This window comes from Budorcas taxicolor, chromosome 16, assembly GCF_023091745.1.
Source record: "Budorcas taxicolor isolate Tak-1 chromosome 16, Takin1.1, whole genome shotgun sequence".
Classification (NCBI taxonomy): Eukaryota; Metazoa; Chordata; class Mammalia; order Artiodactyla; family Bovidae; genus Budorcas; species Budorcas taxicolor.
In genome coordinates, this window is record NC_068925.1 from 7,309,610 (window position 1) to 7,314,734 (window position 5,125).

General features: G+C 38.5%; 1 pseudogene; it reads right to left on the reverse strand.

The window, feature by feature from the left end:
- Positions 1–274: 274 nt before the first annotated feature.
- On the reverse strand, positions 275–2,970 carry LOC128061746 (chromobox protein homolog 1-like; annotated as a pseudogene).
- Between the last annotated feature and the right edge of the window lie 2,155 nt (positions 2,971–5,125).

Here is a 5,125-nt window from a genome sequence, read left to right on the forward strand (position 1 = left end):
TTGTGTGGGTTGTGGAGTCGCTCTTTGAAGATCTACAGTGTCTCTTGCTCTCCCATACCCCATTCTGCATTTTGTCCTTCATAGGAAGCCCTTTGCTTTTGTTAAAGCAAAGTTCAGAACAGGTTGCCTTGAAACACTGACACTCCTTCCCCTCCACCGGGATGGGTGTGCAAACTATATAGCATGGAACGGCCTTAAAGCACTTGGGCTGCTGCAGGGCACAGAAACCGTACTGGCTCTTCAAAGGACAACTTCTCAAACCGCCTTTATGGTGTCAAGACAAGCAGAACTCCTTCTTTCCCCACTTGAAACCCACAGTTGGATATGACAGGGGCTGATATTCAAGAGAGTTCATTCTTGTCATTTTTTGGTCATCATCCTCTGAGGGGTAAGAATGCCATGTCAGCCTTTCCACATAGAAGGGTACGACAACTTGTGGGCACTTGACATTGTCTTCCCTGGCAGGGACCACGTCAGCCTCATTAGAGTTCATTTCATCAGGAATATGAGTTCTCCACTGGAATCTGTATCTCCAGTAATCCACTCGGGTTTCAAACCCCAGGCAAAGCCTTGTGGCTTTTCTGACTTTTTTTTTTTTTTTTCCTTCTTTGGTTTGCTCTCCTCCCCCTTTTCTTCCGAATCAGAATCAGCTTTGTGCTTACCTCCCTCTGATTTTTTCAGTCTTGTGTGCTGTTTTCTGTGACTGCAGAAACTCAGCAATGAGGTCAGGGCAATCCGGGTTCTCTTCTGGCTCCCAATGTGGTATCCTCATCTGAGAACCCCTTCCACTTTAGGAGATACTGCTCTTTGCCCTTTACCACTTGATGGTTTAGAACTTTTTCCAACACATATTCTTCTTCCTCTTCTTCTAGCACCTCCTCCGCTTTCTTCTTGTTTTGTTTTCTCCCCCATAGTGCCCGCCAGCTTTCTGGTATAAAGGATGATGCTGCTCGGGTCTTGCAGTCATCAACCCTCCCTATGCTGGTTCAAGCATCCAGACTGTCCTGTCCATCCTCTTCCAAATTTATTATGTTTCCTCTCCAGCCCAATCCCCCAGCCATCCACCCAACCCACGTAGCACTGTCTTTGTCTACTCAGGCTGAAAAGCGGCCCTCCTTCTCCCAGCAATCTTGATTCCAACTTCTAACTCTTCCAATCTGCCATTTTGCATGATGTACTCTGCATATAAGTTAAATAAACAGGGTGACAGTATACAGCATTGTTATACTCCTTTCCCAGTTTTGTATCAGTCAGTGTTCTATATAGGGTTCTAGCTATTGCTTCTTGATCTGCATACAGGTTTCTCAGAAGACAGGTAAGATAGTCTAGAACTCCCATCTCTTTAAGAATTTTCCAGTTTGTTGTGATCCATAGTCAAAGGTTTTTACATAGTCAATGAAACAGAAGAAGGTGATTTTCTGGAATTCCCTTGCTTTTTCTGTGATCCAACGGATCTCTGATTTCTCTGCCTTTTCTAAAACCGATTTGTACATCTGGAAGTTCTCGATGCAAGTACTGCTGAAGTCTAGCTTGAAGGATTTTGAGCATAACCGTACTAGCATGTGAAGTGAGCACAATTTTTCATTAGTTTGAAAACTGCCCTTGTTTGAAACTGGGATGACCACTGACTTTTTCCAGTCCTGTGGTCACTGCTGGGTTTTTCAAATTTGCTGACATACTGAGTGCAACACTTTAACAGCATCATCTTTTAGGATCATATCTCAGTGGGAATTCCATCACTTCTACTAGCCTTATTCATAGTAATGCTTCCTAAGGCACACTTAGCTTCACACTCCAGGATGTCTGGCTCTAGGTGAGTGATCACATCATTGTGTGTGGTCTTTGAGACACTTTCTGTAGAGGTCTTCTGTGTATTCTTGCCACTTATTCTTAATCTCTTCTGCCTCTTTTAGGTCCTTAACATTTCTGTCCTTTATTATGCCTGTCCTTGCATGAAATGTTCCTTTGGTATCTCCATTTTTCTTGAAAAGATCTCTAGTCTTTCCCATTATATTGTTTTCCTCTATTTCTTTGCATTGTTCATTGAAGAAAGCCTTTTTATCCCTCCTTGCTCTTCTCTGGAACTCTGCATTCAGTTGGGTATATCTTTTCCTTTCTCCTTTGCTTTTCACTTCTCTTCTTTCTTAACCTATTTGTAAAGCCTCCTCAGGCAACCACTTGCCTTCCTGCATTTCTTTTTCTTTGGGATGGGTTTGCACACTATCTCCTATACAATGTTATGAATCTCCGCCCATAATGCTTCAGGCACTGTCTACCAGATCTAATCCCTTGAATCTATTTGTCTCCTCTACTGTATAATCATAAGGGACTGGTTTACATCAAATCTGAATGGCTTAGTGGTTTTCCCCACATTCTTTGCTTAAGTCTGATTTTGCTATAAGTAGCTGATAATCTGAGTTACAGTCAGCTCCTGGTCTTGTTTTTTTCTGACGGTATAGAGCGTCTCCATTTTCAGATGCAAAGAGTGTAATTAATCTGATTTCAGTATTGACCATCTGGTAATGTCTGTTTGTAGATTTGTCTCTTGTGTTGTCAGAAGAGGGTGTTTGCTATGACCCATGTGTTCTCTTGGCAAAACTCTGTTAGCCTTTTCCCTGCTTCATATTGTACTCTCAATCCAGATTTTCCTGTTACTCTAGGTATCTCTTGACTTCCTACTTTTGCATTCCAATCTCCTATGATGAAAAGGATATTTATATATTTTGGTGTTAGTGGTTGGGCGTAGACTTGGATTACTGTGGTGTTGAGTAGTTTGCCTTGGAAATAAACCAAGATCATTCTGTCATTTTTGAAATTGCACCCAAAAGTGTACATTTTGTAGTCTTATTCATTATGAGTGCTACTCCATTTCTTCTATGGGTTTCTCGTCCACAGTAGTAGGTTTAATGGTCATCTGAATTAAATTCACCTGTTGAATTCCCACCATTCACCCATTCCCCACTCACCCATTAGTTCACTGACTCCTAAGATATTGATGTTTACTCTTGCCATCTCTGGCTTGACCACACTCAGTTTCCCTTGATTCATGGACTTATCATTGCAGACATGGATAGACAATATATATTTGGACACCAAAATGGAGAAAATAGGTGAATATCTGTGTCATTTGTGTATGTAACACACATGAAATCTTAATGGAACAAAAAAATTGGTTATTTTTCTTCCAAATTATTAGAGCAACTAAAAGAGGTTCTCCTATTTGCTTCAGGTAGGAAATAAGAAGAAAGAAAAGAGAATAGCATGAATAGTGTCCGTCACTTTTGCCAGAAATAAACCCCTTTATTGTTTGGGGCAAATCTGCTTTTCATTGCTATATGCTTACCATTGACTGTTATTCAGGAGCATAATGAAATTATGACAAAATCAAGGTAAAACATATCATTTAGTTCAGTATATTTGTATGGTTTAAAATCATTGTTGAAAAACAAAATTTTCCAAATAGAATCAGAAAAGCATCACAAATCTCATTGCATTGACAAGAAACTTGCCTAAAATAAAATGATATAGCAGTGTTAATATACAATATATCCAGAACATGCCAAAAAAATAGTAGCAATTCTACTATAAGAAAAAACAGATTTTAAGGAGAAAATTATCAGAGAGGTCTATCTACAAAAGGATTGTTTTATTTTGGAACTGGGTACAATCCAAATGAAACCAAGAAATTAAGAAGCAGAGTGAGCCATAAGAAATTAGAGGTGAAATATTTCTTTCAATAATGAGAGGATAGAAAAACAGAAATAAGAAAAGCCAGATAAAATACATGGAGTTCAGTCTAGTCCTTGAACTTCTTTCAGACTGTAGCCTTTCACATTTGTCATGGAGGTATGCATGCTGAGGAAGTTAATGGAATGTGTACAACATACTTATTTTTTATCTTTACCTCTGGCTATCAACTCATTGGCCCATCAGCTGCTGAATGTATTCTCTCAGGCAATACTGTCTTTTGGGATTCGGAGACACCAATTGTGAACATGAGCTGAAGTCCCTAACCCCTTTTATTCCATGCTCTATTCTAGAGTTTCCCTCTTGGATTACAAAGAATAAATTTCATTCCTTTTGGCAATAGGATCTTTCTGATATTTGAAGAAAACACTCGCATTCTTAAAGATGCTCACAATGTCCCTAGCATCTAGTTCCTCCTGTTTTTTTTTTTTTTTTTTTCCCACATTCTGGGGCGTCATTTATTTTAAACAAAGTCTTGAACTTATTTAGAACAGTCCCCAAATTCCTCTTTTTTGGTTTAACACCTTCCAGTTTGAAACTTATTCTGTCTAGTGAAGGAAATGAATCCAAGATTAGTGAAACTGTCCTGCCTCCTCTCTGTCAACTCTTAATTCCAGGTCATCTGTTCAATCCCTGGGCTCTCCCTGCTCTCTTATTCTTTGTCTAAACAGTGACATGATATCTTTCCTATGAGCTGTTTGAAGTATGAACTCTTTACACTTTTAGACATGTAAAGGAAGAAGTACTTAGCAAATTAGCGAAGGGTATAAAGAGGATATAAGGCTGGGCTTGGTTATAATGTAAAGAAATCAACATTCTCTAACTCTGGTAGCAGCATGATTGGCGATGAATTTTCTAACAGACCGGGACACAGTATATATCAAAAACCTTAACTGTATGCCTGCTGTTGATCCAGAAATTCTAAAATCTATAACTTTAAGAAATCGCCACGAGTTTTTACAAGGACTGATGTACAAATTTTGCCTTCATTATTATTTTATGATAGTGAAAAAGTAAACAGAATGGAAATATTGCACACATTCTAAACAATGTCTGGAAATGATCTGCTAGAAGAAACAATGCACATGTGCTAATAAAAATTTAAAATATAAAAGTCCGTTCTATACATTTGTGTCTCCTTTGCTGTCTCACATAGAAGGTTATCATTACCATCTTTCTAAATTCCATATATATATATATATATATATATATACACGGCTGTGTCCCTTCACTGTTCACCTGAAACTACAACATGCTTAATTGGCTGTACCCTAATATAGAATAAAAAGTGTAAAGTTTGGAGAGAAAAATAAATAAATAAAAATGAGACTTTAGAAACAGCCCTTGAAAAAATGAAAAAATTCGCTAGACGAGAGAG